The sequence below is a fragment of the Malania oleifera genome, chromosome 9, assembly GCF_029873635.1.
Source record: "Malania oleifera isolate guangnan ecotype guangnan chromosome 9, ASM2987363v1, whole genome shotgun sequence".
NCBI classification, from domain to species: Eukaryota; Viridiplantae; Streptophyta; class Magnoliopsida; order Santalales; family Ximeniaceae; genus Malania; species Malania oleifera.
Window position 1 is genome coordinate 57,426,405 of NC_080425.1, and position 7,556 is coordinate 57,433,960.

Genomic DNA, 7,556 nt, shown 5'->3' on the forward strand with positions numbered 1-7,556 from the left:
TGAGGAATTTGGCATATGCAGGTATTTTCTTGATTGCGTCCAAGAGAGGGATGTTGATCTTAACTTTCTTAAATGTTTCCATGATGGATTTAGTAGTGGTCTCCTTTCTAGATTTAAAGGGTGCATGGAGAGCTGCAGGGTAAAGGGCTACAAGAATATGGTGGGAGGGTGTTTCATTTGGTGGCAAGGTGGATGCTTCAGTGTCTGTTGCTGACTCGTGAGGAACAAGGGTTTCTATTTCTATAGGTTCGACCCTCTTCTTTTCTTCAACTTTTTCTTGGCTTATTGGTTCCCCGACCCTATTGTTGATCTCCCTTCCACTCCTAAGTGTGGTTATTGCCTGGGCATGTATTTTATGTGATGAAGGTTCTACTGTAATCTCACTTTCTATTCCGTATTGCTTATGAAGCATTGGTTGCGGTTGGCTTGGCAATTCAACTTCGTTTCTCTTACCAACTGACCTAGCGAGTTGTCCCATAGTGGTCTCTATCTTAGCTATGGATTGTGAGTGAGACTAAAGTATTTGCTGCTTCATGTGGCGATCTTCTTTGATGCTTTGCAAAGTTTTCAACACCATCTCTTCAAAAGACTCATGGTTAGTTTGTTGAATGGATGGTTGTTGAAACAATGATGGACTCTGCATTGCAATAGGGGGATCTTGGAAAGTTGGATATGGTCGAGGGAGCGAAGCACTCAGGTTCTATGGAGATCATTGGACTTGGAGGTCTGGAGCTTGTGGCATCCAGGGAAAATTGGAATGTTGCTTTCATCCGCCACCATAGGTGTTCGAGTCATAGTTGTTTTTCTTTCGGTCATACCAATGGTGGGTGGCTCTTATTTCCTCCTGCACAAGCTCAAGTTGGGAAGGCATGTGTGGGAAATTATAATATGTATATGCAGGGTTGAATCAATTTGTACAAACCTCTACACCCGCCATCGATTATGACTGTTGTCGTATAGTCAGAAACTGATCAAGTTTCTAGGATATGGTGTGTAGAGTAGGGGCTAAATCTTGGCCGTTTGGCTCATAAACTCCTTTTGGTTTAGAGTTTGATAGATTAGGTAGTCTACGAGTGGCAACCATGTGCTATTGAGAATTTTCTGCCATATTTTCAAAGAGAATCCATGCCTCATTCTCGTGTTTAGTGAGGAAAGTGCATTCGCATGACGCATCAACCATATACCTATCTCTCTTGGCCAACCCTTCATAGAAACTTTGGACTAATTGCTATTTAGGGAACTCGTGATGTGGGCATTTACGGAGCAGGTCCCTAAAGTGCTCTCAAGTCTCGAAAAAGAGTTCCCCATCCATCTGTGAGAAACTTGTGATGGCTCTCCGAAGCTGATTAGTCTTCCTAATTGGAAAGTACTTTTTAAGGAATTCATACTGCATGGTGGCCTAGTTGGTTATCAAGTTAGGTTCTAAGGACGTCAACCAATATTTAGCCTTATCCTTTAGAGAGAACGGGAAAAGCCCAAGTCGGAGAGCATCATCACTAAAATTAGGGATGCAGATGGTGGAATAGATTTCCAAGAACTTGTCTAGATGCTGATAAGGATTTTTAGTAGAGTTCCTATGGAAGTTGGGTAGCATCAAGATGATTGAAGTCTTAATCTTAAATTGTGCCACTTGAATATCTGGGAACCAGATGCAAGACGGCGATGTGTATGCATTAGGTACGACATAGTCCTTAAGAGGCCGTAGGTTTTACTCTCCCACCACAAGTAGGTGAGGAGCATGGGGTTTCGGGATCTGTTCAGTGGGAACCGGGGTGTTGTTTTCGGCCATTGCTTTTAGTTCCGATGACTTAGCCTTCTTTGGGTTGGAGATAGGTTTCCTAAGGGACCTACGAGATTTTTCAATCTCTAGATCTATGGGAATTATCTCGGGTTCCAAAAAACGCAGCCCAAACATACACAATTTTAAGCACAAAGATTCAGACTTCACAAAGAGAAAATAAAATAAAAGAAGTAGAAGTTAATCAAAGAAAGTGAAAATAAAAGTAGAGAAAATCAAAAGAACAAGGCTGTAATATTCTAAAGTTGAAGTTGGCTTATAACCGTAGCCAAGTCCTCGGCAACAGTGCCAAAATTTGGTAGGCTTGCCAAGGCTTGGGTCCTTAACTACCAAAAATAATATTTATAAACCTAACTATCCCAAGTTCAGCATAAAGTGGGTAAGTCAGGTGTCGATCCACGGAGACTTGAAGCGCAGTTATTAAACTACTTCCAATTTAGTTTATTATAACATTGTTATGAAAAAGAAGTAAAAGATGGTATTTTTCAATGGCTAAAATCTAACCAACTACTAGAAAGTAATTAAATGAAAGCAAGTAAATTTCTACTACTAGAAAAGGAGTAAATTTCTATGTTACCCTACTCCTAAAAAGCGATGTTGGGGTCTGAATCAGATGCTGGACGCCATGCCTCTAACTATGCTCCTTCAGACTTCAATAGAAGTACTAACTTAAGCAGGCTAAAGCGGGAGAGGGTCGATTGAGAGCACAGGGTAGCAAGGGTACACCAATTGTTTAGATCACGGTTGGGAACTAGAGTATACCCTGTCTCAACTATAATGAACACCTCCGCAGTTTCGTAGCCAACTATTTTCCTCTAACGGATATGTAGTAGTGTTTATCCTTATCTGCAATCTTTCATCAAACACATAGCAAGTAAATGGAAAGCAATAAATCAAAAGCAGTAAAAGAGAAAGTAGGTAAAGAGATCATCCCTTTTGTATTCAAAACGTTTGTCACTAACGCTAGAAGGTTCAAGAGAGCGATCGTGTAATATACACGGATAGCACATGAACACCGCCTATTGTCACAGACCGTCAAACACTTCATGCACACACCGAAACAGGAATTGAAAACTATGCTACTTCTAATCAAATTTGCTTCTTAATGACATCTTAAGTTTGTCACTAACCTAAGAGAGGCCAAAGAGGAACCCAGAGCTTATGTTCGTAGCGAATACTTATAGGCTCTAGGGTTTACAAGGTTTGTTTTACAATTTAGGAAAGTTTGCAGCAAATCTCGGTAGAATATCATTGCTGTCGACCAAGTCGCTCCTCTATCATTCTTGTGCATGCACTAGTTGAGACTCGCGGGATTCAAATCTTTAATGTCTTTGACTTCATCGCGCAGGGTCTTGATGGTTGAGTTTATGGTCGAGACTTGCAGTATCTCGATCTTCAAAAAATCTCAGTATCTCGACATAGTCATCCTTGAAGGTCTCTTAGTCGAACACTTCATTGAGACTCTCGGTACTTTTTAATTTCAGTTCTATCTTAGCATCTCAACGTGGTCACCTCAGCAGGTCACTTAGTTGAGCACTTGGTCGAACCTTGCAGCATTCTGATCTCAGTTTTGCAGTAGAATACTAAGTCACCCCTATAGTTTGCTTGTCGTGCCACATGGTCAAGCATCCTCTTCTTGTCCATTTATGCTCAAAAGCCTCTGGTGTTTGGTTGAATGTTTCAATTTGACATTTGAATCCTCCAAATTCTCCTTGGCTTATTGTAATTCCTGACTCCATGGTTTTAACCTGTTTTTCTTGAAAAGACAAACAAACCTTGCATAGATCTGAACAATGATAACTCTAGGTAAATATATAATAAAATGAGGATAAGCATAGGTAAGTGAGGGTCTAAAATCATATATTTTAGGGGCTCATCAGCTACTGCCATAACTAAAGGAAAAAATTTGAAAGCTATGACACTAGATGAACTTATAGGGTCACTCGTCACATATGAAATGGCTATAAATGAGAGAATGAGTAAGCTCAATAGAGGAAAGAAAGTGACAACTCTTAAAGATTCTACTAGCTGCTCAAGTGAGGACAGTGACGAGGATCCAAATGAGGACATGGCACTACTGAACAAGAAGTTCAGTAGATTCTTTAGAAAGAATGGGAGAACGTCCAGAAAATTTCGAAACTCAAAATCTGAGAAGGGAGAGTTGAGCAGGAAAAAGGAAAAATTAGATCCTCTCAGTTGCTACAACTGTAACAAAGTCAGGCATATTAGACTTGAATGCTCACTACTGAAAAAGGATTCAAAAAAGAAGAAAAGGACAATAAAAATCGGCGCATCTTGGGATAAACAGTGTACTAGCAGCACAAAAACTATATCCAGCGACACTGAAGTTGCAAACTTGTGTTTAATGGTGCAGAGTGACCACGAGGTATCATCATCTTACTCTTTATCGTCTTATTATTCTAATGATGATTGCATGCCTATATATAAAAAACTGCAACTTGAGTGTATTTGTGTTTGTAAATCGCTTGAAAGAATGACTAAGAAAAATAATGATTTGGAAAATAAATGTAAAAATTGGTCAAAACGTTTTGAAATAGGAAAACATTCTTACTCTGTTTCACTAAAGGAAAAGGATTTGAAAATTGATTGTCTTGAAAGAAAATTGGAGGATTCCTCCAAAATCATTTATAAATTCACGGAGTGCTAAAATAATTTTGAAAAACTCCTTGCGGCCCAAAGAAACTCTCTTGACAAAGAAGACCTTGGATTTAATGGGATAGAAAATAGGGCAGAAAAATCTGTATATGGGATACTTTGTAAAAGAATCAAAATCATTTATCCCATCTAATAAGTCAGAAGAGCAAAGAAGAAGATAAACAAGACATTTGATTTTAATTGTAATTGCATTTAATTTTTATTATTTGGTCTATAATAATGCATGCATTTGCATGATATGGATTGAATGCTCAGATGACCATAGATTGACTTTAGGAGACCTAACCTTTGAAAGACAAATCCTTTTCATAAAATCCAAAATCATACAAAAGGTTTTCAAATGTTTTAAGGTCAAAAATTGGGCTTAAACTTAGTGTTTAAGTAGGCTCGGTCGATCGACCTATTCATGTTATAAATAGCTTAGTCGACTGACTGCACTGTAGGGCAAAAGTCAAATATTTGACTAAGTCTTGGCCAACCGACTCTAAAATGAACACAACGTCCACGGTTGACCGACCAAAGAAATTGACTTTTCTACCTTCCTTGGTCGACCGAATTTTTTATTTCAAAATTAGCCTTAGCCGACCGAATCCACAAAGAAAGGGAAATTGCCCTTTGCTTGGCCAACTAGCCCCTTGCTCGACCAACCGAACCCTTTTGAAATTCAAGATATGACTGTGAGAGAACAGCTGACCGACGCTTGGACCGATTGACCAAACCTCTCGGGTTTCAGTAATCTTAAGCGCTTAAACACGTTTAATTTTTCAATTAAACATTTTCAAAATACCGAACGTGTCCCTTAACGGTCATATTTTCTAGAACTCTATAAATACATCTCTCATAACCCCAATTAGCAACTTTGATTAGCTTTAAAATTCTCTAAAATCCTTTCTTAATCAAAGTTTCCCCAAACATAGTTTTATTGCAAAAATCTTGGCAAAATTTTTTATTTCTCTCCAACTCTCTTTCACTCCATCTTTGAAATATTTTTTGGAAGAGAGCATTTTTATTGGGCATTTATTTTTGATTGTGTTTATTGCAAAAACAAATGTTTTGAGCATAAATCCTATCTCCTACAAACATCTTTTATTGCAAATATTTGTTGGAGAAAATTTTTATGATATTTAGATCTTTGAAGCTCTTATTGCATATTTCACTTAACATCAAATATCATACATTTTCTCTTTTGCAAAGACTCATCTTAAGAGCAAAACCCTAGGTTCTCCTACATTTTTATTGAAATATATTTTTGAAGATATTTGTTTATTAGGGTTCAAATATTTGAGTGTTTATTATATACATCTTTTGAAAGATTGAAAATATTATTTTGAGAAAAACATCCTTACTTTTTGAGCTTATTTCATGTCATTAGAGAGTGCATTTTTAGAGGTTAAACGTGTACATCTTTGCTTGTATTCTCAAAAGCATTTTATATGTACAAAATATTTTATGTACTGGTTGGGTTCAGCCCGTAAATTAAACTAGGGAGTCTCTGCTCCGTAAAAGAGACCAGTTGGGTTCAGCCCGTAATTGAACTGGGAAGTCTCCGCTCTATAAGGGAGACCAGTTGAACTCAGCCTAATAATTGAGTTGGGTTTTGGCACCGCTCGTAAATTGTTGTTGGGTTATGAGTCCACCCGAAAGTGTAGTTAGGGTATTCCTCGCCCTATAAGGAGAGGAATAATAACTCGCGAAATTTTTTTTAAAAAAAATAATTAATTAAAATTATTAATCAATTAATTAGTTAAAAATTATTAAACTAATGTATTAAATGAATAAATAAAAAGAAATAGTATTTAAAAAAATTAATTAATAGTAATTAGTAATTAATTAATTAAATATTATTAAATTGAAATAATTTAGTTAAATAAAATGGTGATTGTATATATGTGTGTGTGTGTGTGTGTGTGTGTGTGTGTGCATGAATATATATATATATATATATATATATATAATATTATTATCATATGTAATAAAGTAAAAAGAAAGAGAAAAAAAACTAGAAGCTCTGGATCTATCCAAAGCAGAAGGAGGCCGCCCGCTGAAAGCTCTCATCACTCTCCTTTGTCTTCGTCCCTCTCTTCTCAATTTCTTAGCGGATACTCGACTGATCGGGAAACGGAAGGTGTCATTGGATTCCTAACTCCGCCACAGACATTTTTACTGGAGCGGATTTGTCGTGGGAGTGGCGTAGGCACCACTTTTGAGGAAAGGTATATTTCCTCTAAATCCTTAATTTCTCATTAGATCTTCAGTCAAATCAATGATTAAGCACCACCATGGGGTCATATTCATGATCGTCATCATTTTGGTTAGAGTAAATTTTCAATTGGAATTTTCTAGGCTCCACTTCAAAGCGAGAGTGGAATTTGAGAAATTTGGTAAATTAGTTATATTTGAGGCTATAATCATTTATTTGGAATTTATGGCCCTAGGAAATATTAAAATAATATTTTATTTAGGATTAATTTAATGGAATTAGGATTTTTGATTCAGGGTCTGGGTGAGCACCACAGGTATTTTTCAGGGTCCCTATTGGCGTAGTTCAAGAAACTAGGTAAGGGGGAAAATATATATTAAACCAGAATTTTTATGAATTTAATGAAAAATAAATTGTGTTATATATACGTGTATATGTTTCGGTATGGGTTTAAAATGCCAACCATTTAAATTTTACTTTTCCGAGTTTAGGGCTATTTATTAGATATGTATATGCGAAAATGAACTGGTGAAAGTGGGAAATATTTTCAAAATAATTATGTAAGAAATGAAACGTATTTTCAGTATATAAACTTTAAAGTTGGTTGACTTATTTTACAAGCAGTGTATGAATTTTATTACTAAACTGTGTGGCATGAGTAAATGTAAGTTCTGTGCAAATTCATGTTAAATGTATGAGATACAGGTTAAGTAAGTAATGCTTTGAGAGTGAAATATGATATGAATTATGTTGCTTGTGTGTGTTAATACAACCATGTAAATAACTGAAAGATGTTGGGTAAAACAACTGAAAGATGTTGGGTAAAATAGCTGAAAGATGTTGGGTAAAACAGTTGAAAGATGCTAGATATGTAATGAAATG

The 7,556-nt window shown here is 36.5% G+C and overlaps 1 non-coding gene across 1 annotated transcript; it reads left to right on the forward strand.

Moving 5' to 3' along the window:
- Positions 1-1,238: 1,238 nt before the first annotated feature.
- Positions 1,239-1,344, forward strand: LOC131165176 (small nucleolar RNA R71). Its single transcript, XR_009139494.1, has one exon. It is a non-coding gene; the product is annotated as a small nucleolar RNA R71 (small nucleolar RNA).
- The last annotated feature ends 6,212 nt before the right edge of the window (positions 1,345-7,556 follow it).